We start from the raw sequence: 20,580 nt of genomic DNA, 5'->3' as shown, positions 1-20,580 counted from the left end.
TCTTGCAGAATCTACCTAGCACTAACGTGTCTTCACAGCCCACTCGGTGAGCCTGAGCCAATCAGAGGGAGCCACAGGTAGGAAATCAAACTGGAGAACATTTCACCAGGGGCACTCCTAAATGTGGTGGAGTCCCGTGGGGCGGAGATGGGTCCCTAGCGGTAGCATTCCTCAGGGACTGAGAGGACCCTCTGTATGGATTCATCAGCTGTCCACACATTGCCTGTCAGCTGCAGACAGCAGGCACAGTGGGAAGGAAAAATGCCCTGTGGAGCAAGACATATTCTCCGAGTGCCTCTCCTCCAGAAGCCCCTTTCGGTGCATTCTCTGTCCTCTGAACTACCTCCCAGCTTTGCATCGCCCCCTTTTCTTAGAAGCCGTGTAGCATTTGTAAAATATGCAAAATGTAAAGATCACTCTTGACTACTGGAAAGGATATAGCTTAGTAGTGTCATGCAGCCACCCTGTAAAGGTGGCCACCACGCAGCTTCATGAGAGAGGGATCTTTCATCCCTCCTAACTTTCATCCATAACTTCAAACCATAAATCCACTTTCCCTCAACCTCTGTCTCCTGCACCGCTCAATAAAGATGCCTGTCCTGCATGCTCAGTGTAAGTGAACCGTGTTCCTCCAGCCACATGTTTTAAGATTTTTGAGGCTCATCTTTTCTAAGGAAGGTTTGGAAGGTTTGATTGACTTCGGGCGGTGGGGGAGGGGGTGCTCATTCGCTACTAGACTGAGAACACACATATCACCTTGAATCCAGCCCAGGCTTTGAAATGAGGATTTCTTTTTTCCTTTTTGATTGTTGTTGTTTGAGACATGGTCTTGCAGCATAGCCCTGGTTAGCCTATGTAGACCAGGCTGTAGACCAGGCTGGCCTTGAACTCATAGAGATCCACCTGCCTCTTCCCCCCTCTTATAAGTGCTAAGATGAAAGGCATGCGCTACCACACCCAATTTTGAGGTGAGTTTTTAACAGCAAGAGAATTTCATGATGTGGTGGCTGTCACGTACATGTCACATGTTCTCTGCATAGAGGGTCTTGGAGACTCAGCAGAGACATTCACCCTTCATCTGCACACTCCCCACACACACACACACAGCCATAATACATGGATTGGTTTCTCTCTGTCCAGCACCCTCTGTTATTCAGCAAGAGTCTCTTGTGGACAGACATTTCCAAACCCCCAACTTCACACCAGGAGAAGCCAGCCTTAGGATGCTCGGGAGTGTCACGGTTGAGAAGGACTTAGCCTGCCTTTTGGTTTCAGAACACATCTGGCTGTCCTTTCAGACATCATCCTCAGCAGTGCGGCTGGGGAGGGATGCCATTCTGACTGAAATACGGTGAGTGCTGCCACATGGCCACCAGCTGAGGACCCGCCGGTGTTTCCAGCCCGGACTCAGAGGACTGGGGTCCAAATTTCAGCAAAGCCCCAAAATGAGGCTGCGCGGCTATCGAGAGCGTGCACGCCCCTCCCCCAGCCTGCCCTTACCAGCCTGAGGAGTCTGGAACTTCACACACAGATTGGCTAGCTCTGGAAAGGGAGGGAGGGAAAGCAAAGAGAGTGGGTTGCCATGACGATGGCAGCCAATCAGCTATCTACCGCTGTTAAGAGAGGGAAGGGTAGTCTGACCCGCCCTGCCTTGTGAAAAAGGGTGGAGCGGAGGAAAGGATAGGATGAAAAGAGACAGGCCAGCAGTACCCAAGGCAGAAAATAGTGGTGGAGAAGGGAAGTTGGTGGAGAAAGGAGAAGAGTTGTTCCTTCTCTAGAATTACCTAGCTATTGCTTGAGTGACAGACTATGATGACCACACACACACACACACACACACACACACACACACACACCGCAGTCACTCTGCAAGGGACTTACTCACACCATTTATAACAAAGACACTTCAAGGCCCCCCCGATCTGAATTTTGAGGCACAAAATAGGAAGAGAGAAAGGTAAGCCAGGCAGGGCCACTGTTGGCAGGCTTGGGAGTCTTAGCGAATGGCTGAGTCCCATGGTTTCTTTGAGGTGATACAGAAGGATAAACAAGTGGAAAGGCACGACTACTCTGGGAAAATATACTACGCATCAAGCCCCCGAAAAAGCCAAGGTCACAAAAGAGATCAGCAAGGTCGGAGCTAGGAGGTCAGCAGGGAGAGACTGAGGCCAGGGACAGATGCAGAGGGCCAGGTGGAGACTGTGCCATCTAACACCTTTCCAGCAGGTCGCGAGAGGCTGGCACCATCTTGCCAAGCCAGCTTCAGAGTGGGCCAAGGTGATAGTGACCAGCGCTCAGATGTGGCCCCTGGAGCCCAGACCAGAGTTCCTGGGGCCCACGAGGTATACACCTGCACCATGGCCTCTGCGGTGGTACAGCTCAGGCTGTACAGTAACAAGGACACTCAGCCCTCAGATCTCCCTCACCTGCTGCCTGACCGTACCACGGACAGCCAGGTAATTTATTTCTAATCAGGAATCCCGGGCAAGACGGCTCTTAGTGAAATTACTCACAGCCCTCGGGGTGGAAGAAGAATGGCCAGTCACCTCTGTCTGTACCTGGGGCAGTCCTGCTGAGGGTCAACCTCTGGAGCGTCACAGAAACTCGAACCTCTTTTGACCCTCAGGAAATAGGATCTTAGCTTGCCATGAGAATTCCCTAAGTGCAAAAACCTTGTGTTCACCTGGCTTGGACCAATGCGATATCTAAAACCCCACCTTGGAAGTGGGTGGTCCCTTTCTTTCTTTGCTTATGAGGAGGCTGAGGTCTGAGGGTTTCTTTGTGTAGACTTCGTGGGGCTGAATGTTGTCAGTGAGTTTCACGGTGTGAATAACAACATGTACATATGATGTCATTGTTAAATGTGAACGATTGTCTCACTGCTCTGACTCACCAGCCCTTGTGACACTCAAAATTCTTTCCCAGCCGGCAGACACATGGATAAACTCAGCTCATTCACCTTTAAGCTTCATGGGGTGGCGGGAGCCATTGGTTTGTGCTGACTGTTGGATTTGTAAACTAAGTCAGGAGAGCCGTTCGGGTTTGTAACAGAAGCAGATTGTGTTTATAAGATCTGCTCTTCACATGGAAGCTAAGACCCGCGTGTCACTGAGAACAGCACCTGGCACAGAGAACGGCCTCAGCAAGGGACAGCTCTTGGAGTGTCCTTACATGTAGAGCACACAAGTGAGCACAGGTGTCCATGGAGGCTGGGAGAAAGTATTGGATCCCTTGAAGCTGGAGTTAAGGATGGTTGTCAACTGCCTGATGTGGGTGCTAGGAATCGAGCCATGATACTCTGTAACAGAAAATTTCTTAACTGGTGAGCAATCTCTCCAACCCTTCATTGTAACCGTAATGAAACAGCTAAAGCTGATGAGCATTTTGCTACATGCCTGTAACTCCAGCTAGGATGGAGGAGGCTGAGACAGTAAGATGTTCAGCTTGAGGATGACCTGGGCTAAGCAGAGAGACTCTGCCTCAAAGCAAACAAACTAACCAATAAAATAAGTAAATAACAGCTTAAAGATACCAAATGCAGCTGGGCTTGGTGGCACACACCTCTAATCCCAGCACTCAGGGAAGCAGAAGCAGGTGGATCACTGAGAGTTCAAGGCCAGCCTGGTCTACAAGGCTACACAGAGAAACCCTGTCTCAAAAAACAAAACAAAACAAAAACAAGCAAACAAACAAAAGAATCAAGCCCAGGTAAGAACGCAGAGACTAAATCACTCATGCACTGCTACCGGAAAAGTAAAACTATACAACTGATTCAGAAAACAGTTTGGTTGTTTCTTAAATAAACATACGTTAGCCAGAGGTTCAAACAATTGCACTCTTGAACATTATTCCCAGAGGACGGAAAGTCATAGTCTTGCAAAAATCTGTGTACAATATGCTTGGAAGTTTGCTGTCTGTTTGTCTTGTAACAGTGGAAATAAGATGTCTCTCAATAGGTGAATGGGGAAAGTGTGGCCTAGTCATCCCTTGGAATACTATTCAGCAATAAACATGAATAGACTCTTGGTACAGCTTGAGTGGATCTTTAGAGAATGATTCTGAGTGAGAGGAAAAAGCAACCTCAAAAGGTCACAAACTGTATGATTCCATTTATAAAACAGTCACAAAACGACAAGATTGAGGAAGTAGAAATAAAAGATTGGCAGGTAGGAATGGTGATGGTGGAAAAAGAAATCTTTATGGATCCAGCAACTTTTCGTCTTGATGGTGGTGATCATTTTGAAAGCTGACACAGACGGTAAATGGCAAGAACTGCGAGTACACCCTAAAATGATGTCAGTTTCCTGGTTTTGACACGGTGCTGCCGAAACAGAAGTTGTAGTTATTGGAACTGAGGGCAGGCAAGGTGGACCTTCCTCTGCTTTATCTGAACATTTTTCTGAATCTGTGTCCCAGAATTTAAAGTTACTAAAGAAAGAGATAGTAAAGGAGAGAAAAGGAAAGAAAATGACTCAGAACTGTTTCATAGAACCAGCAGAGGGATCCACTCAAGAAATCAGTCAGGGACTGGGATGCGGCTCAGTGGGCTGGACGTGCGTGAGGCCCTGGGCACCATTCTGAGCATGGCATACACCAGCTTATTGGTGGCATAGGCCTGCAATCCCAGCCAGCACTCAGGAGGTGGAGGCAGGAGAATCGGAAGCTCAAGGTGATCCTTAGCTACACAGAATGTTTGAAGCCAGCCTGGGCTATGTGAGAGCCTATCTCAAGGAAGGAAGGAAGGAAAGAAGGAAAGAGGAAGGGAGGGAGGAAAGAGAAATAACAGACATCTCTTTCTCTCCCCCAAGTTGCTGGCATTCTTTTTTCTTCCTGCAGATCATCCTCTCTGCTGCCTAATGTTCTAGGCTGCTTTGGCGCTGACAGCCTCAGTGTTGGACCACAGAGAGAAATCTTCCAATCCAGTTTAAACTCAGGAAAAGCAAGTCAACGGGTCCCGCCCAGCCCAGGAGTCCACATCTCACCCGTGGCTATATGGCCACCTGTACAAACACACCTGTGTAATTCCGTCACCAGCTCCCATTACAGAAGAGTGCTCCTAGCTAGCTGCTTTTCCATCGCTGCATGCGACAAAATGCCAGGGCCAAAGCAGCTGGCAGAAGAATGTGCTTATTTAGGCTGATGGTTCCAGAAGAATAAGAGTCCATCCTGATGGAGAATCATGGCAGCAAGCAGCAGGAGCAGGAAGCTGAGGGCACACGTCTTGAAAGCGCAAAGAGCAGAGAGCAGACTTGGAACCTTCAAAGTCTGGCCCTAGTGGTGTGTTTCTTCAGACAAGACAACTCCCACACCTCCCCAGACAGTGGCACTAACTGGGAACTAAGTGTTCAAACATCTAAGGCATGGGCGTGGGGGGTGGGGGTCACATTTCTCATTCACTCCACCGTGAGAGGCTCCACCGTGAGAGGTGAGGCCCTGATCTCAGTTTCTGGGGAAATGGCAATGGCCCACGGCCTGGCGCCCACCGGGAGCAGACCAGTGGGGAAAAGCCTGGGCATAGCTACAGGGATGGCACACAGGAACCTGAAGCTAGGATAGTGAGGGTTGGTCCTCCTGGAAGCGCAAACCACGTCAGGCTCAACCCTTGACAGAGCTCAGAGCATAATGACGAACCCCACCGGACCTGGAGCTGTTTCCTTGGTTGGCCAGTAGCATCATTCAGGGTTAATGCAGGGATCTCTTCTTGCCCGTGGTCCCCCGGGGCCATCGTGGGAGGACCTTGGGAAGATTGACTGTGTTCACAGAAGCCTTCTGAGGGAAGATGGCAGCCTCCAGGCTTCGGCCTACATCTTGCCTGTGGGCATTAGCCTACCTTAAAAAAAAAAATCCTGTTCTCCAGGCTAACGTTTTTCTCACAGCACAATGCCTAGAAAAATCTTACTTGGCAGTCCATCAATTTAACTTAGAGAGGCCACCTTAGCTGAAAGGAATCTCTCCATGGCTGTTTAAGCTGTGCTTGTGGGTCTCAGCTTTTTGACAGAAAGCCGGAGGGCTGGGTCCATGTCTGCATAATGCGTTTTGCCCTAGGGCAGCAGTGGAGAGGTTCTCTGTCAATCTTGTTAGTGACGTGGAGCACCCCAAGCTGACTTGAAGTGTGCTGAAGTCTTGGCTGGGTGTCAGGCCCCACCCTCACCCAGCACCAAAGACGAAACTGAAGAAACTGGGAAGGCACAGGTTTCCCCAGCTCCGCTGCCCCTGCCCCTATGTCCTTGTTCCAGTTGCTAGAGCCTCACTGTTTCGTAAGTGGTATGCCAAATTTAGTTCTCGATGTAGGTTGCTGCAAGGTGTCACTGCCGCAGTTCAGCCGGTCCTGTGATTAACTTCCAGAACAGACTCCGAGTGGTCCCCCATCCTATACCTTCAGTAGGAGGAGCATCAGGAGCAGGCTTGCATAACCGACCTGATTTTCCTATCCATTTTAGCCTGTCAGCCTCAGACTAGATACCTCTCTTGAGCACCTTGCTGGAGCCCCAGGGAGACTCCAGCAGAGCCTGACTTCTCTGTCGCAGCTGCAAAGTAGCCTAGGTTCTAAAGCCAGCAGGCACCACTGCAGCAGCTGTGTGTCATTGGCAGACACCTTCCGTTGCCGCCATGATGGGATCCTGCCGTCCCCGAACCCCTGACATGGGTCAGCTGTGAGGTTATGTGCAGCTTGATTTCCTGACGGCAGGCTGGGTCTCATTTGGAGCTCATTCTGCTATCAGTGAGCCAGAAGCTACTCCAAACCACTGGAAACTAAAGCAAGAAATTCATTTAAGTTTAGAGAAGTGTCACCAAACAGAACGTGGAGATCTACCCCGCCCCTCCCTCTTCAGTCTCTTGCTTGTGTAACCCCTCCCCCATTCTGCATTTGCCCCATCCTGGAACTACATTTAAAAGGCCCCTCTATCCCAATTGCAAAATTTCTAGGCTAGAGAACCTGCCCAGCTTAGTTCAGGACAAGGATATGTTTTGGTGAGAGAATGTCCTGGCTCTGCGGGGATGGGGGGAGGGGTGCGTGTGATGAAGAGCTGCTGAATTCCCAGGAGTGTGCTCCGTCAGTGCTCATTCACAGAAGGTCATCGAACACAAGGCCATTGCTGTGGGCACAGCACTTGACTTCAGCTGGGCCAAACAGAGCAAGACAGGTAGACACAAGAGTGACGGCTTTCGCTGTCTGCTGGTTAAACAGAGAGTTGCTTCTGGCCCACAGCAAGGCCTCCGGGAAATGGCACCCTGAGAAATGCCAGAACTGGCAACTGACATGTGGTTGGGGTAGGACGTGAGGGGAAGCCTTTCTCGGCCATCTATTTCTATGTGCTGTATGCTTCTCTTTGAGGGGAACATTCTAGAACTCATGAGCTGGAGTCATTTCTGGGGTGACCTTGGTGCATTCCCTCCCTGACTTGCTCAGAACCTCAGAGAGATCAGTGGGTAAGAGGCCATCTTGAAACCCTTCCTGGCAGGTGTGTACAATCCAGGGAGCATGAACTACACACATCCCAAGGTAGCTACGGATGTGGCCCAGTACATTCGTAGACGACAACATCACATTGCAATGTTAAAAGGTTAGAAGACGCTGCTAGCGTAAAGGTTTACAGACAGTAGGACCCAGAAGAACATGAAGATAGACTGCAAATAAGTATGCAAGAGAAATGCACACAACCCTCCTGGTGGTTATTGAAAAGCCACTTTGATCTCCTTCCATCTTCCTGTTCTTCAGTTTAGGGTCTTTCCCACTCTGCTCAAAGGGTGCGAAACCAGTTTAGAGCAATGATGCCAACCCGGTGATTAAGCATGATCATCTTAAAAATGCTTATGCTGCTTATGAAAAACTAATTTGTACCTAAAACCCAAAGGAAATTAGAAACGTCTGCATGCAGAAAGCCGATGCATTTTCATAAGCTAGCAAAATAAATAAGGCATTAACAGAAAACCAGAGACAGGGACGTTAGAGATGGGATGAGAGAGGAGCCTACATGGGTGTGCATTGGATCCTCTGCATATATGTTATGGCTGTATAGTTTGGTGTACTTGTGGTACTCCCAACTGTGGGAGAGGGGGGGGTGTCTGTGACTCTTTTGCCTACTCCTGGGACCCTTTTTCTCCTATTGGGTTACCTTGTCCAGCCTCAAGGCAACCCAGACTAGGGTTTATGCCTAGTGTTATTGTATCTTCTTGTTGTGCTGTGTTCAGCTGCTAGCCCTGGGAGGCCTGCTTTTTTTTTTTTTTTCCTTAAGGGAAATGGAAGAGGAGTGGATCTTGGGGAGAGAGGAGTGGAGTGGAGGAAGCTGGGAGAGTGTGGTGGGGATGTATTTTATGAGAGAAGGATAGATAGATAGATAGATAGATAGATAGATAGATAGATAGATAGATAATTATATAAACAGAACACAAAGTTCTGACAGCTGAGGGGTCCGCAGTGTGCAAGCCGGAAGATCAGTCTTTAGGGAGGCCAGAGAACCAGGGAAGGGGAGGAGAAGTCCCACTCTGAGTCAGTATGTAAATCCGAGGCCAGAGAGGGAAAGCTCCAATGTCCACAGACAGGAAAAGATGGATGTCCTAGCTCAAGGAGAGAGAAGGAATCCACTGTCCTCACCTTGGGCTCTCAACACACTGGCAAGAGCAGGTCTTCTCCACTCAATCTACACTCGCTGCTCTGCCCGCCCTATGTACCGAGAGCCTACAACCTGTCTGCAGAGAGATCCTGTGCCCCCCAAAGGTGCCTCAGTGCTTCCTGCTGCCCACATCCAAGCACACCGCCACTCCTCGTGACCAGGCTGATGTCCTCTGCCTCTCTAGCCAGCTCCGGCTCCTCCTTGAATTCCCAGAGCACAATGTCATCTCCTGGGAGACACCTCCTCTCACGCAGTAAACAGTCGTCTCACCCATTTCCCAAAGCTCATGAGGGCGATAGGGATAAACAACCTGTAAAGGTGGCACCTTTTAAAATGGAACCCACAGGGAAGTCAGGGTTCCTAAACGTCAGGACTCTCAGTGATAAAGCACTGATGTGACAGATGAGAGCAGAGCAAGACTTTGAATAAGAAGAGGGGGTCACTATTGTATGCACTTTGCAAAATTGTGCAGCTTTGCACATTTTCATAAAAAATATGAATTATTCTTATTTATCTAAGGGCAGTGATACACTGCTTGGGGGGGGTTAAGGAAGGTAGGTTTCCATGAGTTCAAGTCCAGCCTGGGCTACATAGTGAGACCCTGTCTCAAAACCAGACAATCAAAAGACTGTTGATTTTGCTTTCTGGTTTTTTGTTTGTTTGTTTGTTTGTTTTGTTTTTTAAGTGACATATATTTGTCACAAAATCTTCTAATTTTGTTACCAAATTAGAAGATTAAAGTCATTCACAATTCCAGTTCTCAGTGATCTGCCCACAAGCAGAAAGCAAGGGTCAACAAAGAGAAAGCTGGCACAAGGGGTCACCAGCCCCAGATTGTTCCTGATAGGACAGAGGCACACAGAAGAATGACATCTGGGTGCAGACATACAACTCCCTGCTGTGACTAAGAATCTGGCTCCCTCCTAAGCTTCCTCCCCACCACTTTCTGGCTTTTGTGCATATTTGTGGGGGGCGCACACATGTATGTGTGGGTACATATGAGTGTCTGTGTGTTTGGAGGCCAGTGGACAACCTTGGGTGTCATTGTTTCCTTGAGACAGGGTCTCTTTTTTTATCAGGAACTTGCCAAGTAGGCTTTACTGGTTGGTCAAGGAGCCCCCAGTGATCTTTATTCACCTCCCTAGCACTGGGATTATAATATATAACAACAGCCATCTTTTTTTTGATGTGAATTCTGGGTAGCCAACTGGGCTCCATGTGCATTCAAGGTAAGTACTGCGCTGTCTCTCCAGTCTTGATGGCTTTTCGGATATTAAAAGCAATATCTAAAGTAAACTCTGAAATAAACTCAAACCTAGTTGCTGATTTTTGTTGTTTTGTGGTGTGTGTGTGTGTGTGTGTGTGTGTGTGTGTGTTTCGAGACAGGGTTTCTCTGTGTAGACCTGGTTGTCCTGGAGCTTACTCTGTAGACCAGGCTGGCCTTGAGTTGAGTAATCCACCTGCCTCTGCCTCCTGAGCGCTTGCTTCCACCTCCCACCTGGCCCTGGTTGCTGTTTTTAAACAGTGCAGAATCTGCTTCACTATTCACTGTTTTCAGCTAGGAATGAAATTAGCTCATAATTGCCTTTTCTTACTACAACCCTCACAGGTATTGCTCTGTAATGAAAGTTTCATGGAGCTGGAGAGTGCTGCTTATGTTTTCCACTAAAAATAAAGACAACAATCCCAAAGCCACAAAGAATATAAATGCTGTCCAAATTTCTAGAAGGGAAGGAAGCATGAAAAAACTGTTGTTTCAGTGGAGTGGGGGTGGGGGTGGGGAATGAGACAAAGGTACATGAGCATGACAGCAAGGTACGGTTTACATTTACCTACTTAAGAAGTCTGTTTGGGGCTGGGCAGGAAGCTCAGGAGCTCAGGGCCCTCACTGCAGAGAAGGGGGGTTCAGTTCCCAGCATTCACACAGCAGGTAGGCCACAGCTGTCTATAGTTACTACAGTTCCAGGGGACCTGATGTCCTCTTCTGGCCTCCACAGGCACCTCACATACACGTGGTGCAGACATACGCATGCGGGTAAAACACTCATGCACATAAACACGAGTCTTTAAAACTCTTCCGCTGGCCAAGGTGTCACACGCCTGTAACCACAAGTTAAGTTCAAGGTCGATCTGAGCAACTTCACAGACACTATCTCAAAATGACACAGAAAAGGGCTGGCAGTGGTACAGCATTTGCCCCGCTCGCTATTTGGAAGGCCCTGCACTCTCCTTCCTTCCCTGGACCTCCACTCCCACCCCCCACCCAATTCCAAACAAGGAAAACAGGTTAGATGGAATTCCACAAAGAAACTGCAACAATTACAGCAAGCAGAAATTACATAAGATGACATTTTCTACTTCAATGAAAACAACAAAATACTGCTTAACTAGAAGATTACAGTCATAAAGGAAAAACAAAACAAAACGAAACAAAACCCACAGACCAAAACTTAGAAGAAACAGCCAGCTAGGAATAAAACAGACACACCCAGCAAACTATGAAAGGTCAGAAGGAGCCATACAAGCAGAAGCTGAGATAGGAATCTGACACAGTATGATGTCACCGAGCTTATCTGCTGTGACTGTTATGACAGAGAGCCCAAAGTGACTCGATGAAAAGAAACAACTCCCAGATTTGATTGATATGTGCGGGACAGATACTTGTAGCTTTATTTGTAATAATAAGTAAGTATTAGAAGTCGTTTCTCTCAAAGACAAAGTGACCACAGAAGCGAGGACAGGATCATTCCATCCACTGGGATAGCAAATGGGCTTTGAAAAAGAACATAGTAGCTATATATGTATTGAGACATAATCTCTAAGAGACGCTGTGTTGTTCTTTTTAAGCAAAATAAAAATATTTATAATCTTTGCTATTTTGTGGATTACAAAAATGGATGTGTTTATTTTCAGGTCTTACTTAGGCTCTATATCGTGATAAAACAGCACAACCATAATAACCATAAGGAGAGAAGAGTTTATTTTGCTTACACTTCCACATCACAGTTTGCCTTGAAAGGAAGTCAGGGCAGGAACTCAAGACAGAAATCTGGAGGTAGGAAGTGAAGCAGAGACTATGGAGAGGTGTTGCTTTCTGGCTTGCTGTCATGGCTTGCTCACCAACCTGCTTTCTTGTAGTACCCAGGACACCAGGCCAAGAGTGGCACCCGACAGACACAGCTCAGAGTGCGCTGGGCCCTCCCACATCAATCACAGACCAACGAAATGCATCATAAGCTTGCCCACAGGCCAATCTACTGGGAGTATTTTCTAAACTGAGGTTCTCTCTTCCAAAATGACTCTAGCTTGTGCCAAGTTGACATAAAACTTAACAGCACAGTATCTCTGGAAAAATCTGCAATAAACCAGTAGTAATGGTTGTTATTGTCAGAATAAGCAACTAAACATGCAGGAGCCAGGGGGCTCTTCCCACCGTTCTCCTCTTTAATATTCTCTTTGTACACAGTAATACTAATTTAAAATTTTTGTTAAGGAGATTTAATAAGCTCTTAACTCAAACCTTAGTTACTTTAACAAAAAAAAATTAAATAAAACTTAAAATTGTAGTAAGAAACTAATTGAATTGATTAATAACCACGGAGGATATTTTAAAAGTGTCTGCAGAGTAACAGCAAGGATGGCTATGGTCCTTTAAATGTCCCAGGAACAGGCTACATGTGCTGTGTGACACAGAGAAAAATAGAAGAGACTGCTTAGGTGCCCTGTAACGACACGGGACATTGGAACAAAAGCCTGAGAGCAAGGACAGCCTAACAGAAATCAACCCAGCAACTTAGGTACACATGAAAAAAATAAAGACTCAAGAAAAGATTAGTAAGTTACAGCCACCCTGACTGATAAAAAAGTGGGCAAAGGGTGAAGATAATCCAGAGAATTATTAGGAGGCTGACAGATCCTCAAAAACATACACGAGATTATCAAAGATAATTTTAAATTTGATTATAATGGAGAGAATTAGAGGTGCCCATAAATTGTAAAATTTTGCAAAGCAATCTGGTAACAAGTGCTTCTTTTTTTTTTCTTTCTCTCTCTTTCTCTCTCTCTCTCTCTCTCTCTCTTTCTTTCTTATGCCTGGGATCTAACTTAGGACCTTGCTTAACTTAAAACTTGCCCATGCTGGGTAAGCGCTGGGTTCCCAGCTCATGGCAACAAGAATTTCCGTCTTTGGCAAGTTTGTCTTCTAGGAATTTATTCTAAAGGAGTAACTGGATATGTGTCCTACAGTGCAATGCACACACAACTGTGTTCACTGCAGCCTACTTTATAACACTCACCCTGACATGTAAAAATAAATCATCACATACATGGCTCAGTTCTTTGCAGCAAGTAACATGGACACATTGACAGTGCATTTTTATATGCTGGGAAGTGGTGTGTGAACCCACGGAATGTCCATTTTGCATCCACTAACTACTATGGTTAATAATATTACTCTGGATTATCCTTTCTACAATCTTCTGAATAAACATACTTTTATGCCTTCACATACACACACACACAAACACACACCCTGCCAAACTTTGGCACTGTGCTGGTCTCCTCTGCAAGAAGAGTTAATTAACTCCTAACTAATTCCAGCCTGGGAGGGGCACTGACTTCAGATTGGGTGATGATGACATCATGACAGTAGCTGTAGCCAATAATGGCGTCCCTGCTCACTAAGCCCTCATCCCGGGGTGAGGCCTCTGGGCCCCATCAATAGCTGTAAACGTGACCCGAGGCGGTTCCGCTCGCTCTCCTGGCCTCGGATTCTTGAACGTCAGCTCAGCGGGGCTGCCTCGAGTTTTTTTCAGGTGCATCCGTCCTGGGGCTGCTTCTTTTGTTTTCCCTCCTAGCCCGATCTGGGGAGCTCTGCAGTGGACCCGCCCCTCTGGCTGGTGTCCAGGCTGTTCCCTCACAGCTGTCTCAAGGCCACCTGCCACCCTCCAATCTCCGAGTCCCACACTCTAGTTTTTAGTTCTGGTTTCTTTTTCCGGCCCAAAGTGTAATGATTTCTCAGCTTAGAACACAATGGCCAAGCAAAGTAGAGGAAGAGGAGAGAACCTGGATCCAACAGATCCAGGATGTCCGTGTGTGGCAATGCTACAGTGAGCTCATTGCTGGGTATGCTAAATAAATAGATAATTAAATCGAAAAAAATAAAAAAAAGCAAAAATCTATTACAACAGTTTTCTCTATCCCCTTCAATCCCAATTTATCTCGTAGCCCACGGACTATTGTACATTTACTTCAATCAAACAACCAATTTTTCTTGACTTGAAATGTTCTTAGTTTTTATAAGTGGTCTCATAATATTCCAGAATAAGGAATAATTTAACAATTCTTCTGCTCTTGGATATTTCATTATTTTTGACTCTTCCCTGTTTTAAATCTGTAATGAACAAGAATGCATCTTTTGTGCAAAGCTAAATGTTCCCTTTGATACAATCATAACGAAGTGACCATTTTCCTAAAATATTTTGTGGACCTTTTCATATTATTTCCAGTTAAATTAAAATCACCCTTTTGGTTTCAAAACCTCTAGGCATTTAGCACTATGTCTACTTGTTCTAAAAATACGTTGTTTTAAATCATTCCAGTAAGGTTTTGTAGTTGCTTTAGAATTAAATCCAGCAAGGCATGGTGGGGCTCCCCTGTGATACTAGCTTCCTGGGAGATTGGCAGGGAGATTGTAAGTTCAAGGCCAGCCTGGGAAATGTTGGAGACTCTTACCCAAAGTAAAAAAAAAAAAAAAAAAAATAAAGACAAGGGCTGAGGATATAGTTTGGGGATGCAGCCCTCCACAGTGTGCATGAGGCTTTAAGCGAAGTGGTTACTGTTTTGCTGCTGGGATGAAACACAATGACCAATAGCAACTTAGAGAAGACAGTTTCTTTTTGTCTTATGACGCCAGAGGAAGAGTCCACAGGAGCTGGGAGGCATGGCATCAGGCGGGCATGGTGGCAAGAGCAGGAAGCTTGCTGATCATACTGTCTGCACACAGGAAGGAGAGGGGGAAAACAGGACACTGGACAAGGCTATAAACCCGCAAAGCCTTCCTCCAGCGATGCAAGGCTCCATCTCCTAAAGTTTCCATACCCTTCCCAAGCAGCATCATCAACACTGGCTGGTGGGGGATGGGGTTGGGGGGATGGCAGTTTTTTTATTCAAACCATCACACTAAGTTTAATCCTCAGTAACACACACACACACACACGTTTAAGGAAAACTTAAGATACTGTTCATTTTTAGTTGCTATTTTCATATGCTCTTACTTCTATTATATTTTCTGATAGAAAAGGTGTTGACAGTTTTTGGAATAAGCTAGTAAGGGTGATGTCATCCCATGAGCCTTCAGGACACTGAGATCATCAAGGTCCCTGAAAATGGTGACAGTGAACTTGAACGATGGACAGCACTGCTATTAGAGACGGTGGTTACAGAAGCCTCACTGTAACCTGTGCCAGCACCTAGCGAGAGCTGAAGGCCAATCAGGAACCGCACACAGCTGTTTACAGGAGAATGACGGAGAGTCTCGGGCCATGGGCGTCATCAGGGCACTGCAAATGCAAGCCCTGAACAAATGAGACACCTGACCAGAAGAAAGGCCAGGTGTTTACAAATGGAAGCCATTTGGCTCCCTTTCCCAGTCCTGAGGTAGGTGGCTCTCTTCAGGTGAGTCTCAGGATTGGAGGGAATTACCATACAAGCAAACTCGTGGTAGATGTCTGGGCTTGCCATGTATGTTTTGGTGTTTTTCAATAAAAACTAATTTCGTATTTCATTTCATCCTTATTTCTTGTCTGAAATTATTTTGTTTCTTGTTTCTTGGGTGTTTTTTTTTGTTTTGTTTTGTTTTTGTTTTTTTTTTTTTTTTTTTTTGGTTTGTTGTTGTTTTTTCAAGACAAGGTTTCTCTGTGTAGCCGTGGCTGTTCTGGATTTGCTTTGTAGATCAGACCGGCCTTGAACTCACAGAGATCCTCCTGCCTCTGCCTCCATGAATGCTGGAATTACAGGTGTGCATCTCTCTCTCTCTCTCTCTCTCTCTCTCTCTCTCTCTCTCTCTCTCTCTCTTTGCTTGGGTCTGTATTATGAAGAACCAGACTTCTCGCTATGGTGGTTCATCAATCATTTATTTTGAAAATGAAACTTAAAGCAAATGGTTATAGTACTTTTATATCTAATATAAGAATCTTTAAAAAATATTTTCTTTCAAGTGTCTGAGTGTTTGCCTGAATACATGTATATACATGCCATTTGTACCTTGTACCCACAGAAGCCAAAGAGGGTGCTGCATCTCACTGGAAATGGAGTAGGAAATAATTGTGAGCCACCCTGCGTATGCTGGAAGTCAGATCTGGGTCCTCTGCAAGAGCACTAAGAACTCTTAACCCCTAAGCCCCATCTCTCCAGCCCCAAGTATAAGTTTTTAACTAAGAAGTTGGCCCAGAAGCTGGATGGATGGCTCAGGGGTTAAGAGCACTTATTGCTCGTGCAGAGAGAAGATCTACAGTCTTGTTCCCAGCCCCCGACACAGTGGCTCACAGTCACCTGGAACTCCTATTCCAAAGGATCTCCCCCCAGCAGGCTTTGCATGTTTACGGCACACAGACAAACAAAAACAAAATGCATGTAGATAAAAATGAAAAACAGAATTCTGTCTTATTTCTTGGGCAGGATCTCATACTGTAACCCAGGCTAGCTCGGAACCCATGGCAACATTCTTGCCTCAGTCTCCCAAGCACTGGGATTACCAGCATGAGCCACGAACATGTTTAATCTATGTGCTGGCATTTTAGTTTGTGATCCTGTATTAGCTTTAGGTCTTGGTGTATGGATTTTCTCTTCTATTTTTTCCCCCTATTTTGGAAGCTGTGTTTTAAAGAAATAAAACAAACCTAAGGGACTTGCTTGATTTTTTCTCCCCCCCCCCCACCTTGTTTGCTGTTGTTTTGAGATGGACGTCTGTTCTGTATCCCAGGCTGGCCCTTGAATTCAAGAGCCTTCTTCAGCCTCCTGAATTCTGGGACAAGCAGTAAGCAACACCATGCCCAGCTTCCAGGTGCCCTATTATTCCCGTGAAATAACCTTTCAAGGGCCAGAGGAGCGGCTCAGTGGGTACATATACTTGAGTAGAACGGATGACCTGTGGGTCCAAAGGGTGGCAGGGGAGAACTGACTCCTGGGATTGTCCTCTGACTTCCCCAAGTCTTGTGGCAGGCGCCCAGGCAGACACATGCTCAGTAAATAAACGCTAATTTTTTTAAACTCCAGACTCAGAACCTTGACATTTATGCTTGTTTTTCTGCCATTGCCCCTCTGGGAAACCAAACTGGTTTGCATTCATTTTCATGTAAATAATTTTCATCCCCGTGTTTCTCTTGAAATGCTGTTCTAGATGTTGGTAGAATTTGTTTTGTGGCCTAAAATTCAAAATACATGCCCTGGTCTGTTGGAATGTGATAAGCAACCTGCAATGTGTCATTTTAGTTCCAAGTCCTTTTCTTTCTTTCCTTTTTTTTTTTTTTTTTTTTTTTGTGGGTTCTAAATTAAACTTCCATTTTCCACTCTCCATTTTATCCTATGTTTGGTTTCTTTCCCTCTCTCTGGCCATGTTACTGGAGCTGCCTTCGACATTTCTTCCTCAGTTTCCCCTAGTCTTCTGCCTGTCTATTCTGGAGGTCTTTTGTGGGTGTCAGGGACGTAGGGGTTCGTTCTTATGTTTTCTTACCGATTTCACTGGCTTCCTTCCCATTGTAGCCTCCGGTCCTTTGCTCTCTCTGCTCTTGCTTATGGAGGACACCCAAGCTGCCTCAGGGTGCTTCTGGGCCTCCCAGACAGACACCTGAGGTCTCCCTTAGCTGAGGCTTCACTCTGCTGTAGCTAACAGAGGTAAGGCATTTTGAGAGGCTAGGGACTGGAACATCAGTCAGCTTTAAGTGTCCAGCTCATTAGTTTTTCAGGAAGGGTAGCCTATAGCAATGCCTAGGCATATATTGGGGAGGCAGTCAGTACTGACTCAGCCCCGTATGTGCCATGCTTTGGTTTCTTGTGGGGACATTGTTCATGTTTCACCTCTCTTCATGGGGCTCCACTGCCACAGGCTGAGAGGTGGTGAGAGTACAGAATCATTGTGTACTCCTAAAAAATGAGTCAGGTGGAGCCCAGCTACCCAGCCCTGTCTCTTCCCTATGTACCTTCATGTTCCTCTGGGTCCCCATTGTTCCCAGACTGTCTGTTCTCCAAACTGAATTATGCAAATACCAGCCAGCCCGGTATCCATGGAAACCACATCTCCTGCATTCCTCAGCCTGTTCTCTGGCAGAGGAGACCCACCCAAGTGACAACCACAAACAAGGACAAATGGCAGGAAGGCTTCCCTAAGCCCTGGGCTGTAGGTCTCAGTCATCTTCACAGCCCTCTGTGTGGCTGCTGAGAGCGAGTGACAAGGCACAGCAGGTGAGGGTTTTTCTTCTGGAAACTTGGGAGACTTTGTGATCCTAGTGTCTCCTCACTAACAATGGTCTTTGTCCAATCCGAACAGCCCCACTACTGTGAAGACAGCCCCCTCAGTGGGCAGGAGGCAGCGTCTGGTGTTATCAGTCAGCTCACGCGCTCACAAGCCATCGCAGAAATGACAGCACAACCTTATCCCACATGACCCACCAACTTTGTGCACAGATGGTCAAGCTCTGCTCCCCTTTCTCCTTTTGCTATGCCTGAAACACGGTACAGTCTTTCCCCTCTGGGTACAGAACAAAAGCCAAGCCTCCAGTGAGTGAGTGCCACGCCCAGGTTCTTGAATTAGCGGTCTCTTCTGCTGGAAGGACACAGGTTCTTGGTGGTGACAGCTACGGGTCATAAGGCATTAGCACTAGAAATTACCTGGTTTTTAAAAAAATAAAAATAAAAATGATACAAGTGTCCCAAGTTTGCCTGAGATTATGGCTGCAGCCAAGTCAGATAACAGCAAATTTAACTGCTCCGTATGCAGCAAACTCTTCAGTGCCGCACACATTTGTTCACCTTCAATCTCATAACCAGGGGCTAGAAAGCCTGCTTGGGAGAATGCTCGCCACCAAAGCACAAGGACCTGGGTCAATCCCCAGCACAGGCATAAAAAGCAAGGCTTGGGAGGTGAGCTCCTAATCCCAGTGCTGGGAAGAGACAGCCAGGTCCCTGGGGCTCACTGGCCAGGCAGCTTCCACTAACCAGTAAGCCCCAGGTCCCAGTGAGACTTGTCTCCAAAACCAAGATGGACAGCCTCTGAGGAATGGCACTTGGGCATGCTGTACACACACACACCAGCTCAGACCTGCCATAAATCCTGGGGGTGAAGGAATGCTACCCCTTTTTTACTTGACCAAACTGAGGCAAAGAGAAATCATTCTCCTGCGGTCTGACAGCAGTTGAGGCAGAACCTGAACCCAGTCATCCAGCCCAATTCCATATCCTAGTCTCTGGACTCCTTTGTGGGGACTGGAATTGAAACCCATTTTTGAAGGTCTCAGGTTCAAAAGGCTTTAGCTTTTTAAAACTCTTAAGGTGTGTTATTGAGGCAAAAGGGTGGAATCTACTAGTTGAATTTTGTATGAAACCATATAGAACAAACCTTCCCTACAGAGAAGGAATATACCCACTTATCTTAGTAGCATTCTTCACTTTGAGCTTTCTGCTCCTGGTTGGATTCAGGGCAGGACAATCTTCTCTTGGCACTCTTTAAGTTACAGGGCATGCTATGTGCCTACAGAAGACAGTAATCAACAGAGCATGAGCCACACAGAAAACCTCTGGGAAGACTTAGGAGAAAATGGATACTAGGGATTGCCTGGGAGAATCAGTATGCTGTGAGACAGTTGTAGCATCCTGTACCTTTGAAGTTACAGCCCTGTAACCACATAGACACATCCTTGAGAGGCTTGTGTTTTCATACGCTGCGCCGCATGGCTGGATGTTTAACTTTGGACCCTGTATTTATTAGAACCTAACAGCTTCTGCAGTTCCTGAAGTGTTGTGAACTTCCTGTGGCAGTAGGGCTTACATGTGGGGCGCCATCCTAACGAGGCACTGACTCTCCACCTCCACGCTACATCCGCCATCTGCCTGTCTCTGCGTCCTGAATGCTGAGTCCAAAGGCATCAGCCACCACAACAGGCTTGATGCCAGGTGACATGTCTGAAGGTTACACCAAGTTTTACCCAGCTAGAGTCACAAAACCTTGGTTACGCAGGCAGGGTCCAGGCAATGGGACCTCCGAACACAGCACTGTGAAATTCACCCAGGATTGGGTATGGAGCCGCTTAGGGTGACCAATGGGACACGGAAGGATGGCTCCTCTAGCAACCACACAGGATGAGTTCACAAGGGGAGAGTGAACAGGTGCCGCCTTTAGCATTAATGAAAAAGAGAACAAGAAGGTAGGAGAGCGTTGGAAAGAATTTAGTTTTGGACAAGGGCTTGTCAACAGGACAACTGCCCCAACCCTGAACCAAAATACAGGTGTTGTATGGGCTTTAGGGCAACGCCCAAGATCTTGAGGATAAGCAATAAAAGGAAAAACACAAATGTGCTGGATATCACAATTTTAAACTTCTACACTCTAAGGGCCATGAAGACACTACATGGAGCTGGAGAGACCCTTCCAAAAAGCAACCTAGTTCATTTCCTAGCACCCACATTAGGCAGCTCCAGGGGACTGGCTACCCTCTTCTGGCCTCTATACACATACACACAGAAATATGCATATAAATACATTTTAAAAATTACTTATTTATGCTTCTGTATGGGGGTACAGGCACACATGCATGCAGGTACCAGAGTCAAATCCCCTAGATCTGGAATTACAAGTGGTTGTGAGGCACCCAACAGAGGTGCTGGGAATTGACTTCTCATTCCTGGAAGAGCAGCAAGTGCTCTTAACCTCTGACCCATCTCTATCCAATTAAAAAAAAAAAGGCAATAAAAA

This window comes from Meriones unguiculatus, chromosome 9 (assembly GCF_030254825.1).
Source record: "Meriones unguiculatus strain TT.TT164.6M chromosome 9, Bangor_MerUng_6.1, whole genome shotgun sequence".
NCBI classification, from domain to species: domain Eukaryota; kingdom Metazoa; phylum Chordata; class Mammalia; order Rodentia; family Muridae; genus Meriones; species Meriones unguiculatus.
The sequence above is the reverse complement of the archived record's forward strand: the minus strand, read 5'-3'. Positions refer to the sequence as shown.